Source organism: Bos indicus x Bos taurus, chromosome 21 (genome assembly GCF_003369695.1).
Source record: "Bos indicus x Bos taurus breed Angus x Brahman F1 hybrid chromosome 21, Bos_hybrid_MaternalHap_v2.0, whole genome shotgun sequence".
NCBI classification, from domain to species: domain Eukaryota; kingdom Metazoa; phylum Chordata; class Mammalia; order Artiodactyla; family Bovidae; genus Bos; species Bos indicus x Bos taurus.
Window position 1 is genome coordinate 14354799 of NC_040096.1, and position 18089 is coordinate 14372887.

Here is an 18089-nt window from a genome sequence, read left to right on the forward strand (position 1 = left end):
GGCTCATACTCTACTCCACTGGAGGCAAAGATACCTCCGTCAATTCTCTTGTTTAAACTGTGGCTGTTGGCAAAGTGTCCAAATGAAGACTTTAATGCTAACACACAAAGAACACAGTATAATCTATGTATAACAGTAACTTTGCTTCAAATTCTTTTCATTAAGAATTATTTTTATTCTCTCTCCACAAGGAAGTTATAAAAATACCTGTAAAAACATTGAAAAGGCTCTTTAAAATCCTGGAATGAAAAATTCTGAAGTATAAATTATGATACACCTTCTATGATTTGCAAATAAAGAATAAAATAAATTCTACAAGTTGGAATTTCTGAACGATTTTGGCAGGAATTTACCAGAAGGAGCCAGAACATCAAACCTTAACAATTTTCTATTTTCATCCCAATTGAGTTTTTGAAAAGCTGTATAATCTGTTGACAGGTACAGTCCACATACAAACTTTCTTCTGCTGTTAATGATGAAGTCAAGCTGAAGGACAGAAATTTGTACTCTGGATGCTCCAGGCTCTTCCATGCAACTGACTGGTCTTCTCTTGTTTTTTTCCATCATGTTTTAAATAAAAGTAAATATATATATATTTTACATATATTTTATGTAAAAAATTTAATTGGTACAAGAAGATTTAAAATAATCAGTAAATATCCTTTTCGCCCATAACCTAGAAAATCTGATGTCTTCCAAATCATCAGTTACATGAATAATTTGCAAAGTGAAGTCAACCTTAGAGTCTCTTCATCTGAAAATTATTCTCAGGATTTCTGGAATGTGTTGATTCTCTCATATATTACCTCTGTTACAGAGGAAAGCCATGCAGTTTTCTAAAAAAAAACTACGAAAGCAACTCACTCGCTCTGCTCCGAGACAGCAAGTCCAGGCAACACCTTGTACTCCGTGGATCTGGTCCTGGCTACAGGCAGAGGCTCTGGTATCAACCAGAGACTCAGGGCGGGTGCCAGAGCTCGGCCCAGCCTTTCTGAATGCCTCGGATCCTCCGGGCCAGCTGCACATCCTTCGGGAAGAGTGTGATGCGGCCGGCGTGTAAGGAGAGCAGATAGGCATCCTCGAAGAAATGAACTAGAAACGCTTCTGCCGCCTCTTGTAGGGCCAACAGGGCCTGGGCTTGCCAACTGAAGTCCACACCGCGAATGAACTGAACACAGATTTCTCTTGCCAGGCGGCAGAAGGGGGACTTTCTTAACAGCAGGTGTGTGGTCTTCTGAAGAGCTCGGCCCTCCTTCAGGATTCCATGTCTCCGGCGAGCAAGCGGACAGAGGACGGGCCAGCCGGCGGGCCTTGGAGCCGGGCTCGCGGGGCCCCCGCCTCCTTGGTGTTTCAGGCTTGCGGCCCCGTGGCTCCTAGATCTTCTGGGTCCGGGGGCAGAGGCGGGGAGGGCCAGGGTGCTGTTCCAATTCCTGATAAAACTTTAAACATAAAACATACCTTCCTTTTTATTTCACAGGTAGTATCTCTGTCAAAGGCAGGATGAGTAAAACAAACTTCTACATTTAAGGTTATCTTTGAAATATTTATGAGTATGCTCAAGGATAAAAAGGCTTTGACTGCTTGCTGCTAAAACAATCAGTGAAGCTGATTTTCTTCTAGAATATTATTTAGTATTACCCTTGTTTTGTTATGTTATTATAGAATATTATACAATTCTTCTTCAATAAAATAAAGAAAACTATTTTGTTATTGCCTAGATGGGAGGGGAGTTTGGAAGATATTGGTTACATGTATATGTACAGCTGAGTCCCTTTGCTGTCCACCTGAAATTATCACAACATTGTTAATTGGCTATACTCCAATATAAAATAAAAAAAATTTTTTTTAAATAAAATAAGAAAACTAATTTGTTTTTTTAAAAAATAGTTAAAGAAAAATCTTTGTAGCTGTTTAAAGCTTCCCTGGTAGCTCAGCTGGTAAAGAATCCACCTGCAATGCAGGAGACCCCGGTTTGATTCCTGAGTTTGGAAGATCCCCTGGAGAAGAGATAGGCTACCCACTGCAGTATTCTTGGACTTCTCTGGTGGCTCAGATGGTAAAGAATCCACCTGCAATGCGGGAGACCTGTGCTCGATCCTGGGTTGGGAAGATCTCCTGGAGGAAGGCATGGCAGCCCACTTCAGTATTCTTGCCTGAAGAATCCCCATGGACAGCGGAGCCTGGTGGGCTCCAGTCCATGGGATTGCAAAGGGTTGGACACGACTGAGAGACTAAGCGCAGCCCAGCAGCTGTTTAAAAGCTAACACAAGATGGTGCCAGAGAGCTGAAGTGGAAAGGGATTTGCGTTCAGGGACTGGAAAGACTTGAGTGGAAAGGGGTGGCCTGGGGGTGGGGGGTATTTCTGAGAGATGGCATCTCGGGGTGTCATGAGGCAGGGGGAGCTAGCACCCTCTTTGCCCACGCTCGCCACCTTGGCTCCCTTCAGGAAGCCTTTCCACAGCTTTGCACAAACTTTTCAGCCCTGGTGCCCATTCTCACCCTCAAAACCTGTGAAAGAGGCAAGTCGGCCGTGAGCAGAAGATGGAGAAAGAGGGAGAAGAAGGCTGTGAAGAGCAGAGAAGCGGCTTTACAGGCTGTTCTGAGTGGGCAGCGCCTGTCATGGGGGATGTCCAGCAAGTCTCTGCCTCCTGGTGGCCACAGACGCAGGCGGGGGAGGGGAACAGGGCCAGCCACTCGCGGGGTAGCAGAGGTCACATCTCCTCGTGGGCCCACTTTTAATTAGTTGATTAATTAGGCTGCGTTGGGTCTTCGTTGCAGCGCACGTCACGTGGGATCCTTTGTTGTGGCAGCGGGCTCAGAGGAGGAGATGGTTGGATGGCATCACAGACACAGTGGACGTGAGTCTGAGCATGCTCCAGGAGGTGGTGAAGGACAGAGGAGCCTGGCGTGCTGTGGTCCATGTTGCCGCAAAGAGTCAGACATGACTAAGTGACTGAGCAACAACAGCAGTCTCAGTGGTTGCGGTGCCTGGGCGCAGCTGCCCTGAAGCATGTGGGATCTTAGTTCCTGGACTAGGGATTGAACCCACGCCTCCCACATTGTAAGGTGGATTCTTAACCACTGTACCACCAGGGAAGTCCCAGGCCCACATTTTTAAAGTATGGAGAGCTTCGGTTTTTTTTAGAAATTGTGGTAAAATATACATGGCAAAACAACATTTGCATCTTTTTCAAAAAACCTTTTTCATTATGGTAAAACATAGAACATGAAAGTTTACCATCTTAAAGTATGTCATTCGGTGGCATTAAGCACATTCACAGTATGCTGAAGCCACCATCACCATCTCCAGATCTCTTTTCATCGTGTAAAACTGAAGCTCTGCACCCATCCATCAGCAGCTCCCCACTCCCCTCTTCCCCTGCCCCTGGCATCCACCATTCTGCTTTCTGTCTGGATGAATCTGATGACTCTAGGGACCTCGTGTAAGTGGAATCATTCAGCCTTTATCCTTTGAGTATCTGGCTTATTTCACTGAGGATAATGTCTTCAAGGTTCATCCATATTGTAGCAGGTGTCAGAATTTCCCTCCCTTTTAAGGCTGAATAACATTCCATTGTATTAATATGTGTACCACAGTTTGTTTATCCATTTATCCATCAGTGGACACTTGGGTTTTTTCTAGCTTTTGGCCACTGTGTATAATGCTGCTATGCACATGTGTATACAAATATCTCTTTGAGTGCTTTCTTTCCCTTCTTTTGAGGGTATACACAGAAGTGGAATTGCTGGACCAAATGAAAATGCTATGATTAATTTTTTGGGAAATAGCCATGCTGTTTTCTACAGTGGTTATACTGTTTAACATTCTTACAGCAATGTAGAAAGGTTCCAAATTCTCTACCTCCTCACCACACTTGTTAGTCTCTGTTGTTTTTTTCTCCTTAAAGACTAATCTAGTTGAAGTTCAACTAGAACTTTATTGAATTTGTTACAATGTCGCTTCTGTTGTTTATGTTCTGGTTTTCTTTGGCTGGGATTTAGGATCTTAGCTCCTTGACCAGGGATTGAACCCACGGCCGCTGCTCTCTGACAGTGAAGTCTTAACCGATGGACTGCCAGGGAACCAGGGAAATCCCCCTCACCCTCACCTTTTTTTTTTCTTGGGTCTTCATTGCTGTGCACAAGTTTTCTCTACAGTTGCGGCCAGTGGGAGCTCATCTTCATTGCTGTGTGTGGCTTCTCATTGCGGTTGCTTCTCTTGCCACAGAGTGTGGGCTCAGTGGTTGCGGTGTACTGGCTAAGTTGCTCTGTGACACCTGGGATCTTCCTGGACTGGGGATTGAACCCATGTCCCCTGCGTTGGCAGGCGGATTCCTAATCACTAGATCACCAAGGAAGCTCCCGCCCTTCTTTTCTATAATAGCCATCCTAATTGGCATGAAGTGGTCTCTCATTGTGGTTTTGATTTGTGTTTCCCAGAGAAATTGGTTTTTATTTACTTATTTGAAGTCACAGCCTTTGTTCAGTCATGAACTTGTGCAGTGGTGAAAACCGTGGGGTCCAGTGTGTGAGCCCTGGAGATTCCCAGGGCCCCAGCTCTGTGATGTCAGTGAGTCCCAGCTGCTCTGAGCCTCAGTATCTCCACCTGACAGAGAGGGTTCATTATAATTCCTTGCACACAGGTTGGTTGGAGGAAGACACAAGGTAAGGCACAAGGAGCTTTCAACATGGTTCAGGCACACAGTAAACGTTCAGAGGAGGTAGCCATGAATGCACAAGCCCAGTGCATGACTCAGTTAACCAGGAAGGCGCTTAAGTTGATCTAGCCATAGACAGCCTTCCAGTTCCTTTCATCTGTATCGGTGTGCGTGCTCAGTCACTCAGTTGTGTCTGACTCTTTGGGACCCCATGGACTGTAGCCCACCAGGGTCCTCTACCCATAGGATTCTCCAGGCAAGAATACTGGAGTGGGTTGCATTTCTTCCTCCAGGGGATCTTCCCAACCAGGGATCCAACCCGCATCTCCTGTGGTTGCTGCATTGCAAGTGGATTCTTTACCACTGAGACACCAGAGAAGACCTTCCTCGATATTTGCTTTCCCTCAAATCTTGTCCTTGTGTGAGGCATCTTTAGCAGAGAGGAGCCCCCTCTGAGCCCTGCACTAATTGGTTTCGAGGGTCTTTCTTGATACCGGAGTCTAAGACTGTCACTGGAGGTCACTGAGCCTATTCCCGAGTCTCAGGTGGAAGAGTTCAGTGTCACCAGCATCTCCCTGGGATCCTGGGAGCCCTTCGGAACTCTTGGACTAGAGTCATTCTTCCAGATGATGACTTGCGTGCCCGGGCTCCCGCCCTGAAGGCTCAGCTGGATGCAGACTGACTAGCATGTGGGGATGACACCTGGAACTTCCATCTGCTCAGCTCAGCTTCCCCTGCGAAGACTCCTCCCTGGGGCAGGAAGGGTCTGCTGACTCCAGGACTATGAGCTGGCAGCCTTCACGAGGAGACAAAGCGTTGCCATGACTAGAAACGTGAAGGGATGCTCGGAGGAAAAATGGGTCAGCTCGAACTTCATTAAATGTGTCCGCCCTTTGCAATTCAGCCAGAGCGAGAAGTGTTTTGAAACGGAATGCGGCAAGGTCACCTGAACTCAGGAAGCTTGGGAGGAGAGTGGCTGGGGCGGGACACGGGGCCTTTTTCTTCTGAGGAGCTGGTGATAAATTCAGGATGGTTGGTTTTTGGAGCTTGGCCAGGAGGTTTCTGTTCACTGTGCAGGAACAATCCTTACAGGCAGAGATAGTGTCTGCCCAGGGCAATTAGGGAGCAGCAGAAACAGGAGGGCCAGGCTGATGCACAGGAGCAGAGAGGCCAAGGGAAGGGCTGGCTCAGGGCACACGGGGCCTCACATGGCTCCCCAGGGGCTGACCCAGGCTCCTGGGGGAGCTTAGGTATGTGTTGGGAATGGTGGGCAGGTTCAGAGTCAAGAGCTAATAGCAAGGAGAACAAATGTCATAAGAGCTCCCAAAGAGCATCCTAGTTATCTCCATGGCAACCGCAGACAGAGACTCCATGAGGGTAGGTGGTCATTCCGGGGTTACTCACACCCCTTCCCTGACAAATGCCCAAGGGCAAGCCCCCAAGCCCTGAATGGAGGAACTGAACCCGCCTCATTTTAGTGTGTAGCCACAGGGGCTTCCCCAGTGGCTCAGTGTTAAAGAATCCACTTGCCAATGCAGGAGACATGGGTTCAATCCCTGGGTTAGGAAGATCCCTGGAGAAGGAAATGGCAACCTACTCCAGCATTCTTGCCTGGCAAATCCCATGGACAGAGGAGCCTGGACTCTGGTACAGTCTATGGGGTCTCAAAGAGTTGGGCATGACTTCGCGACTGAATGATGACAAACAACCGGCATCTTGAGAAGACTCTAGGATAAGCTACCCCTTGGAGCCTGGGGTTTGGTTTACCAGCCTGGGCAGGGTCACTGACGGAGGACACACGATGACTACCTCTTGTTTTCACTCAGGAAGCAGCTCAACCACACTTTCCCCGGGTCAGTGGCTCATTGCTCTGCAGAGAACATTAAAAGCATCCATAAAAGAGATATCGCAGATTTCGTTGGCCGTAAACCTCAAAGATGAATTTCCTCACCACATTTTATGAGTATGGGTTTTAAAGCTTTCACAATGGGGCTGCCCTTCTCCAGGAGCCATGAACTTCCTCCTGGGGCGATGATTTGTGTTGTTCACTCAGCCAGGAGAAGACCTCAGATGATACCTGATGACTCAACATATGAAACTGACAAAGGCCATTATTATCTTTTGTTTTCTTTTCCATGGGTGGCAGAGGGGAGATGTTAGTCCATAGATGGGATCCTCTGAGGAAGCTACAACGGGGATGACCAGAGATGGTGTGATCTCCAACAGTATCCAGAGACCCTAAGGTTAGAAAGAACAGGTAGCATTAACATGTGCATTTTGAAGGGTCACACTTCCCAGGTGGCACCAGTGGTAAAGAATCCTCCTGCCAGTGCAGAAGATGCAGGTTGGATCTCTGCATCCGGAAGATCCCCTGGAGAAGGGAATGGCAACCCGCTCCAGTATTCTTATCTGGAAAATTCTGCAAACAGAGGAGGCCTTGGTAGGCTACAGTCCATGGGGCTGCAAAGAGTCGGACATAACTGAGCACACACATCCTATGAGGGGAAGGCGGTGAGATGAACAAAACCAGAGATGGTTAGAGCTGGACCAAGTCTTTGGGATCGTTCGCCCCAGTTGGTTAAATTTACAGATGGGGCACCAAGCCTCATCACATTTGAGGCTTCATTCAAGGTTATGCAGAAGCCTCAACACTTAAAAATAATTCTTTAATTACCAAAGCAAAGTTTCCTTTGTTAAGTGGGGCAGTTAAATGAAACAAAAGCCTTCATTTGTGGCCTAATAATAACCCAGAAGTTTTCTCCTGCCCTAAATGAAGAAACCTCATTAAAAAATGGGGCTTTTGTTCGAGAGAAGCCACAAAGCATGGCCTGTTTCTGCCCGCCCCCCTCCCTGCCTGCTTAGAAGCACAGCAGCAATTAGAGCTTGTGGCTTAGGCAGTGAATTTTTGTGCCTTCTCTGCGCTTACAGAGAATTTAGAGTCATTAATAAGATGTTAATGATCCAGCTCTCAAACTTAACTAGAGTTCACTCTGTGTTTCCTGGAAGAAGTACAGAAAATTCCCCCCACCCCTTCCTCTAACCTGTTGTGGTGAATTCAGGCTAACCCTGGAGCAAGGGGCAGATTTGCAAAAGCTGGGCTGATTAAACCCCAATTACTTTGGCAAAACGATTTCCCCAAGGAATGCATTCTCAGTAAGGACATAACCCCCAGACAATGGGTATATATATGTTATGGTTTGGAAACCTGGCTTTCTCTGCTGGCCTTGTTTTTCTTCTGCCAGAGCTTTCATGACCCAAAAAAGATCTGCTTGGCCACATTTTGTTCACAGCTGGCTTGGCTTCGAACTGGATCACTCTCCCTGTTGTCATCTTGGACATTTGTTTTGAAACAAAGGCCTGGCCTTTCGTTTTGTGTACGGACAGTGTTGTGTTCTTTGTTTTCTTGACAGAAACTGTATCAGATCTGCACAATACATAAAAAGCTGCTAGCCTGTGCCTGGGCTTCCCCGGTGGCTCAGACGGTAAAGAAATCCGCCTGCAATGCGGAGACCTGGGTTCGATCTTTGGGTTGGAAAGATCCCCTGGAGGAGGGCATGGCAACCCACTCCAATATTCTTGCCTGGAGAATCCCCGTGAATAGAGGAACTTGGTGGGCTACAGTCTATGGGTTCACAGAGAGTCGGGCACGACTGAGCGACTGTGCCCAGCACAGCCTGTGCCTGGCACACAGCGGATGCCCAGTGCTTTAGTCTGGGATCCCCTGGTAGCAAAACCTGGAGCATACTGTCAGGAGTTGGGGGAAATGAGACAAGGGAGGGCAGGCAGCCAGCGAGGGCTGTTATGAAGCCACCTCCCACTGTCGGCAGCTGGGTATTGGAATTCGGGCTGCAATAGAGGGTTACCCCATCCAAGGGGCCAGGGAGCTGGGGTGTTTATACTCCACCTTGTCAGTGGTTGGTTGAGAACTGGAGTATTGATGACCTGCATGCCCGCTGACTGTTACAGCTTGGAGAGAGCCTCAGCAAAGAGATGCAGTGGCAGTGGCGGTCCCGGCGCACTGGCTGTGGACGGCGTGAGGACGTTACAGTGTCTCGTCATCATTATATTCTCCTCTCACTGCTTTCTTACTTCCGACCTTGGCATTTACATTTGTCCTGCAAACTTTCCTCTATGTCCCACCACTGCTCCCTCCTCATCTGTCGTTCCTCCTCTGCTAAGGGGTGACGGTGCTCTTAGCTTGGACTCCCTCAGAAGCAGAGCCTGAGTTCGAGTGTTTGATTTTGAGTGGGGGAAGGGCAGTCCCAGGAGGTGTTGGGCTTTCCCAATGGCTCAGATGGTAAAGAATCTGCAGGAGGTGTGGGTTTGATCCCTGGGTCCGGAAGATCTCCTAGGGGAGGGAATGGCAACCCACTCCATTATTTTTGCCTGGACAATTCCATGGAAAGAGGAGCCTGGTGGGCTACAGTCCACGGGGTTGCAAAGAGTTGGACGTGACTGAATGACTAACACTTCCACTTTCAGGAGGTGTTGGTGGGGAGTCAGAGGTGAGACAGGGAAGCGAGTCAAGAGAGCAGGTTGTTGAGCCCATTATCGCTGTGGGCACCTGGGTGCAGCCCCCCGAGGGTTTCTGGGAGGTGGTGCCAAGCACACTGTACGTAGCCTCCCTGCGTCCTGGCCCCAGGCAGGGGAGGACAGCGAAGCTGGATGCTCCATCGCAGCTCCTCTCCTGCACTGGTTGAGGGCTGTGCCTCCTTCAAGGGCAGAGAGCCACAGCTGGTCACAGGAGGGAGGTGCTGGTGTGTTCAGGAATGTGGGTGCTGGGCCCCTGAGCTGCTGTGTGGGCAGTGCTTCACACGCTCGCCTGCCTCCTGTTTACGGGGGAGGAAAGCAGAGAGGAAGCAGCTTGCCGAGGTCATGCAGCCTGGGCGGTGGCCATTCTGGTTGCAGAGCTGGAGCTCTTTTGCTGGTGTCAGCTTCAATGTGTCCTGTCTGCTGCTGGCCCAGTGCAGTTGGCTCTCTTGGCCTTGACCTTGAGGCCATCTCTAGTGAGCTGCTCTCCTGGGGAGCACCAGGGCTTCCCTCCTTGGCTCCACTGGGCTGTGGCTTGGACACCTCAGGAACACAGGGCAGGGGTCCTTCCTGAGCCCACTTTTTCTGTGAGGTTCTCGGGAACTGGAAGTTGAGAGGCTAAAGGCCCACAGTTATCCAGGGATGGAGTGGGTTCCCGGTCCCCTGATTCTCAAGCACTGTGTTCTCCCTGGGTTGGGGTTTGGTGATCAGGCACTCCCACCCGCTGCTGGATGAGTGTACATTGGGGACATATCGTTGGTGGACAGTATGGTTACTGTCAAAATTACAAATGCACATGGCTGTGCACCTAGAAATTCCCCTTCTGGGAGGTTGTCATGTAGATATACTCCCATGTGTGTGAAGCAGTCTGTATATTTAGTGGAACCTGCAGTACTGTCTGGGCTAAAAAGATTGGAAATTGCCTCAGTGACCGTCCATAGGGAACTGGCTAAAGCAGGTCATGAAATGCCTTGTGGCCACAAGAAAGTAAAGAAGTGGGGCCTTCCTTGGTGTTCTGGTGGTTAAGAGTCTGCCTTCCAATGCCAGGGACGCAGGTTTGCTCCCTGTCAGTAAACTAAAATCCCACATGTCTTGGGGCAACCAGAGAAAGCCCACACACTGCAACAAAGACCCAGTGCAGCCAAAAAAATAAAGAAAAGAAAATGAAGAGGTGTATGGTCTATTTATTTGTTGGAGGAAAACCCCAAGGGGCAGAACAGTGCTCTAATTTGTGTAAAGAAAAAATTATGTGTGTATTCAATTGCTTGGAGACCCAGCACAGATTGCCTCTAGGAAGCTGGAGTCCGGTGGAAAGGAAACTTTCTCTGTACACCCTTTGATGTCTTTTGAATGTCACATCATATGGATACATTGAGGACCTACTAAAAATAAAATGTAAACATTTAGTGTGTTCTTTGGTTTTATTGTATTTCACTCTGAAAGCCCAGTCTCCTTATCTGTAAAATCAGGAAAATACTATTTATTTCAGAAAGTGATGACCTTTATATTCATTTTTTTTTTTTAGCACTCATTGCCCAGAGAAGCAATGGCACCCCACTCCAGTACTCTTGCCTGGAAAATCCCATGGACGGAGGAGCCTGGTAGGCTGCCGTCTGTGGGGTCGTAAAGAGTCAGACACGTCTGAGAGACTTCACTTTCACTTTTCACTTTCCTGCATTGGAGAAGGAAATGGCAACCCACTCCAGTGTTCTTGCCTGGAGAATCCCAGGGACAGGGGAGCCTGGTGGGCTGCCGTCTATGGGGTCGCACAGAGCCGGACACTACTGAAGCGACTTAGCAGCAGCAGCCGCCCTTATGTTTAATTTTAGGAGCGGTTGACTTGGTCTGTCCCTTCTGCTCCAGGAGAAGCCCCATGAGGGCACAGCCTGGGTATCACTTGCTCACCACTCTACCTCTAGGGATCCACATTTGGTGGATGCCAAACAAAAATGTTTTGAGGGAATGAATAACCCAGTGAAAGCACTTTGCTAATTAGAACATCTGCTTCCCCCCACCCCCATCTTCAAGGGATGCAAATCCAGATTGATATTCTTTATTTTATGGTTTGACCTCACTATAGATTCAAAGTTTGATCAGTGTTCTTTTATAAAAAAGTTTTATTGAAACGTAGTTGATTTACAATGTTATATTAATTTCTGCTGTATAGCAGAGTGACTCAATTATGCACATATATATTCTTTTTTTTAATATTTTTATATTATTTATATTACATTCTCTTCCACTCTGATTTATCCCAGGATACCGGATATAGTTCCCTGTGCCACACAATAGGATCTTGTCTTTCACCCATTCTATATGCAATAGTTTGCATCCACTAACCTCACTAACCCCAGTCCTGCTCTCCCCCGCCCTTGGCAACCATAGCTCTGCTCTCTCTGTGAGTCTGTTTCTGCTTAATGGATATGTTCATTTGTGTCCTATTTTAGATTCCACGTGTAAGTGATGGCATGTGATGTCTTTCTTTCTCTTTCTAACTTCCTTTGCTTAGTATGAGAGTCTCTAGGTCCCTCTATATTGCTGCCCGTGGCTTTATTTCATTCTTTTTAATGGCCGAGTAATATTCCACGCACCACATCTTTATCCATTTATCTGTCCGTGGACATTTAGATTGTTTCCATATCGTGTCTATTGCAAACAGTGCTTGCTGCTAGTCAACACAGGGGTGCGTGCAGTTTTTCGGATTATAGTTTTGTTGAGAACATGCTGTTTATGTTTTTGTCATCAGTCATTTATAGCATCAAATTGCAGGAGGCAGTCATGCATAGTGGCTCAGACTAGCCAGGTTCAGATACCAGCTCCGGTGCTTATTAGCTGTGTGACCGTGGCAAGTTACTTAAACTCTCTGTGCTTTAGTTTCTGCATTAGTTGATTGAGAGCTGTGTAAGTACCTACCACATAGGATTGCTGTGAGGGTACAAAAAGTTCATATATCTAATGCTTAAAACAGTGCCTGCATTCTAAATGTGAGGTGCTGTAATTTGCCTGGACTTTGATACTTTTGATCAAAGTACTTTGATACTTTTCCTGTTATAAATACTCAACTGTTTGATTCTGGCAAAACTTCCTCCAGGATTTGGGAAGACCTTTAAACAAGTGGGACTACTTCTCTGCTTGTACCCCTTTCAGTTCTTTCTTTCCTAGAGTGTTAAGGTGGCTTGTTCTCTGAATGTGCTCTCATTTTTCCAGAGAAGACTATTCGGGAACAAAGGTTCCTCACTCAGGGGATGTTGGCCTCCAGGTGGCTGGGCAGGGGTTATGTGTGTGTGGGGGGGCTGTTTCTGAATACCTTGAGTCTCTGCAGAGTCCTGAATTTCCCCGAAGAACCCCCTTGGCCCCCTGCCAGCCTGTCCCGTCAAGCCATGCTCTCCTGTTTCCCCCAGGTACAGCCTGGGTGGAATAAGATCCCCTGGAGGGGGAAATGACAACCCACTCCAGTATTCTTGTCTGGAGAAACCCATGGACAGAGGAGCCTGGCGAGCTACAGTCCACGGGGTTGCAGAGAGTTGGACACGACTGAAGCGACTAAGCATACACAGCTTGGGTGGAATTATTCAAGTCCTAGGTGGGTCCAGCCTCTCCTGCGTGAATCTGGGAGAGTTGAAGACAGCCCAGGAAGACAAGGAGCAGCAGGACGCCTCGGAAACCCTCTGTTTTCTGTGTGAGCTGGTGTGAAAAGGGAGGCTGTTGCTGCGAGCTCACTGATGATTATTGCTGAAAATCGTGGCTTCAGTGGCCTTGATAGAGACGACCAAAGGACACGGACAGTTGGAGCCTGAACTGCTCGGAGCTGCTCTGCGGGGCTTGGGGCTGGTCCTGTGGGGAACTCGGCTGGGCCCATCAAAGTGCCTTGGGAGAGCGGCTTTGAGGACACTTTCTCAGCGTCTGTCTGCGTTCTGATGGGCCCTTCCAGTGCTCTTAGTCCTTGAGTGTCTGACCATCCAGCCTCCTCTCTGACGGGTTGGGAGAGGCTGGTCCTCCAGCCCTGCCCTCCTGAGCCCTTTCATCTCGTGCTTGCCTTGGAGCCACTGTGCTTCCTGGTGCTGCTGGAAAGTCTTATTCCTGCCGGGAGGCCGGATGCCTGGCAGGTGCTGGCTCATTAGTGCCAGGCATTCTCCACGGAGCCCGCCCTGCCTGTTTGAAGCGTCTCCGGGAGCGGGTGCAGCTACCCCGGCTTGGCTCACTGGAGCGAGAATTGGTGGCCGTGACAGCTGAACTCTCACACCAGGGCCTGGGCTCGGAGGCCCAAAGTAGTCAGCTTTTTCAGGAAGCTCAGGAACATTTGCTTTTCATCTTGTTTCCTGACACAGGATAACATCTCGTCAGGGTAAAACGAAGCCTGGGTGTCTGCCCTCGCCACGCCCCCTCCCACCTTGGCCGTATGGAAACAGTGGTAAACACAAGTCACCACTGCCTTTCGAAACCTGAAGGCGGGACTGTGAGCTGGTGGCAGCCTTGAAGGGGAGAGGAGACACCTGGCCTCTTCAAACCCAAGGATTTAGCTCCTTATCTGCTGGATCCAGGCGGCAGGAGGCAGAAGGAGCGAGGCTGAGTCAGGGTGTGGCTGTCTCCCTTTGCTATGTAGTCCCTGTGCTCCAAGGGCCATGACAAAGGAGGAAAAACAGTGTCCAGAGCTTGAGTCTTTAGCTTTTCAAAATACGAAAAAGTCCAAACAGACAGACAAGCAAGCACACGCCCTCCAGCCCCCTCTCTGCACACGCCGCCCCCTGAACGTGGAACATGAAGGAGAGACGACGGGTGGAGTGCAGCTATGTCTGCTCTGCTGATGTGTTTGGCCCACACAGTATTTGTTTTTTTTCCTTCCAAGCTGAGCCAACATTTAAACACTGAGGGATTTAAAATAACAATCTGGAAAATCTGGAGTCCCTGACCGCACTTGTAGTTGCAAAACCAGATGGAGCCTTGGTGTTGCAAGGAGCGTGTCAGCGTCTGACCACCCCACTCCCTGACCCCCAGCCGCTCTCCGGCCCCGTTGGCATTCCTGCTTGCCATCTCTGATGGGAATCTGGCAACCAGCTGTTGTCACAGCATTTTTCTGAATTAAGCTTTCCGGAGCAGTGGGGTATGGTTTCTAGTATTCTTCGATTATTCTCCAGCTTTGCGTCACTCCCTCCACTCCCTTGAGTAGGTCGATTAACCTTCTTTTTGTATTCATATTAAGCCTAGCCGGTGAGCTTCCACTTGAAGTCTAAGACCTTCACTTAAAGAATTTTGCTATATGATTTTAAATTATTTGCTACATTTGTGGATGTTCTGATTTGAATGATTTTGAGAAAATGGGGAAGTGTAAGTGTGTAGATGTGTGAATAGTGACGTTTTCCCTCGGTTTATAATTGAAGTTTCAGATTTGTGCTACAGCATTGGGCCGTGCCAACTTAATCATTTTTTCCCCCCAAGGAATTTGTCTATTTCACGTAAGATGTATTTATTGGCATAATGTTGTTCTAACACTTACTTATTATCCTTTTTATCCTTATTATCCTTTTGCTAATTGCAGGATCTGCAGTGATGTCCCTCTTCTTGTTTTTTTTTTTCTTTTCTGGCAGAGCCACACAGTTGGGGAATCTTAGTTCCCCAACCAAGGATCAAGCCTGGGCCCTTGGCAGTGTAGGCACTGAGGCCTAACCACTGGACGACCAGGGGATCACCTCCTGTCTCTCATTTCTGATAACTAACTTAATGGTTCTTGATACAACCATTCCTTGACTATGTCCATGTATTCTGTGGGCTTCCCTGCTGGTTCAGTCGTAAAGAGTCTGCCTGCAATGCAGGAGACATGGGAGACGTGGGTTCAATCCCCAGGTCGGGAAGATCCCCAGGAGGAGGACATGGCAATCCACTCCAGTATTCTTGCCTGGAGAATCCCATGGACAGAGGAGCCTGGAGAGCTGTAGTCCACGGGGTCGCAAAGGATCAGACACGACGGAGCAACTGAACACACACACGTGTCCTATCTAGATTTATCTGTATCACCTTATTATTACTATTTTTGGCTGTGCCGTGCAGCTTGCAGGATCTTAGTTCCCTGACCAGGGATTGAACCTGTGCCCCCTGCAGTGGAAGTGTGGAGTCCTAACCACTGGACTGCCAGTGAATTTCCACATCTGTACCTTCTTAGGTTCTCCCAGTTGCCTCCTTTTCTTCTGAAGGGACCTCCTGGGTTATACTACAACCAGCACTGCAGCCAACCAATCACCTGCCCTGAGGACGCTGGAACCTCCCCATTTCCTCTGCTAGGCAACTGGGCCAAGTAGCCGCACACGCAGAGTTTCTGGATTTGAATAAACAGCAGGCACCACTGTAGTTATGAGATCCAAGATCTGTGGCTGCAGGGGAGGGTCACCCCATGAGGGGAACACTGATGGGAGACAGAAGTGAGCTGGCCGGGACCAGAATGAGGGCGAGGAGAGTGAGGCACCGAAGGCCCAGAGTAAGGAGGCGCCTGCCCTCAGCCCAAGTCTCGCACCTTCAGCCTGTGTTTTACCTGCCTCCCCTCTTTCTCTGCCGGGAGTTGGCAGAGTGAACCCCCTGCTTCCTTTCTCCCACAGCCTGCTCTCAAGAGCCAGTTTCTCCCGCAGCCCGTCTTCATCTCCATGTGCCGAGTGACCCCACCTGCCTGGCGACCTGTGTGTCTCTCTGCAGCAACACTCTGCGGTGCTTTCCCCCTCCCTCCACTCCTTCCCTTTGCCCCACCTTAAAGCCCAGGGACAGCATCCCCTGAATGAAGCGTAAACATCTTAGTCCTTGTCTCAGGCTCTGCTTCTTAGAGGATATGGCTAATGTGGTATGGAAGTCCAAAGACAAGACACTAGGTGAACTTCACTACTAATTTGCTTTTCACCTTTTAATGAGATAGTGTAATAGAAAAAAAAATCAACTCTGATTTTTTGAGAAAAAAGTGCTAAGTTGCTTTAGTTGTGTCTGATTCTTCTTTGACCCTATGGACTATAGCCCACCAGGCCTCTGTCCAGGGGATTCTCCAGGCAAGAATACTGGAGAGGGTTGCCATTTCCTCCTGCAGAGGATCTTCCTGACCCAGGGATTGAACCCATGTCTCTTTACATCTCTTGCATTGGCAAGTGAGTTCTTTACCACTAGCACCTTGAGTAAAAAGTAGAGGCCCTTATGGGATGTTCACAGGCTGAATCTGCTGTTTTCTTTAACCTGTAGGTTGTTAAAAAAAATTGAGTGACCATTTAAGAATCAGGTGATTTCAAGAAAAAAAAATCCAAATTTTTTGAAAAGTATTTTGGGACAGTGGAAGATTTGGCAACACAGGCCAGCATTTGTCTGGAGCTGGGCATCGGCTGCCCCCTTGAGAAGGAGCGGATGAGCGCACACCATTGGGATGTAGGCCAGGACTCCAGGGTGACAAATATGCTTCTACGTATGGCCTCTCTCTCCATGTTTGTGCCTGGTTCCTTGTAGGCACTGGGTGTTAAAATCTCCAGGGTAAAGGAGATTCAGCTGCAAGTCTTGTTGGGATAGGACTTGCTTCTCAGAACGCTTATATACATGGTGGCTAATGGCTTACAGGTTGCTGAATCATCTGGCCCAGTTAGAAGTGTTCTTTGGTAGACAGTGGGAGTCAGATCAAGTAATATGGAAAACACACCAAGATCCTTCCTGCATGTGCGAGGAAGATTGTCCCTAAAAATATGCCAGTGTTCTTGAGAGCTCCTGAATCATGAGAGAGACGGGACTCTCAGCACCAGTAATGCTATGAGGAAATCTGGCAACAAAGCCTCTGAGAATTAGAATATAAATATATATAGTGTTCAGTTCAGTCACTCAGTCGTGTCCGATTCCTTGCAACCCCATGAATTGCAGCACGAGAATTAGAATAGAAATATATATAGTATATATATATATATATATAAATATACATTTGTATTTATAAAATATAAATTATAGTGTATGTATTATACATATACATAAATATACACACACTATATATTATATTGGGCCTTCCCTGGTGGCTCAGATGGTAAAGAATCTGCCTGCAATGCAGGAGTTCTATCCTGGGGTTTGGAAGATTCCCCTGGAGAAGGGAATGGCAACTCACACCAATATTCTTGCCTGAGAAATCACATGGATGGAGGAGTCTGCCAGGCTACAGTCCATGGGGTTACAATGAGTCGAACACGACTGAGTGACTAATCCTTCCCACTTCATACATTATATTATACTATGTATCGTATACATATTATACTGTATATCATATACTAGTATATTATATATACTGCTTTTACACTGTATATTTTGTGTAGTATTATACATGTGTATGTGTATGTAAAATATATATATAGTATTGTATGTAGTACCTACGTGCTCACTCAGTCGTGTCTAACTCTTTGAGATCCCATGGACTGTAGCCCACCAGGCTCCTCCATTCGTGGAATTTTCCAGGCAAGAATATTGAAGTGGGTGGCCATTTCCTACTTCAGGGGATCTTCACAACCCAAGGATCGAACCTGAGCCTTTGCCACTGAGCCGCCTGGGAAGCCCTGCGTGTATAGTACATATAAATGTGTACTGCTGCTGCTAAGTCGCTTCAGTCGTGTCCGACTCTGTGTGACCCCATAGACGGCAGCCCACCAGGCTCCCCCGTCCCTGGGATTCTCCAGGCAAGAACACTGGAGTGGGTTGCCATTTCCTTCTCCAATGCATGAAAGGGAAAAGTGAAAGTGAAGTCATTCAGTCATGTCCGACTCTTAGCGACCCCATGGACTGCAGCCTACCAGGCTCCCCCGTCCCTGGGATTCTCCAGGCAAGAACACTGGTGGGTTGCCATTTCCTTCTCTAATGTGTGAAAGTGAAAAGTGAAAATGAAGTCGTTCAGTCGTGTCCGACTCTTAGTGA

At 48.0% G+C, this 18089-nt stretch overlaps 1 pseudogene; it reads right to left on the reverse strand.

Annotated features, from left to right (window-relative positions):
* Window positions 1-677: 677 nt before the first annotated feature.
* Window positions 678-18089, reverse strand: part of LOC113880086 — a 60286-nt pseudogene continuing 42874 nt past the window's right edge.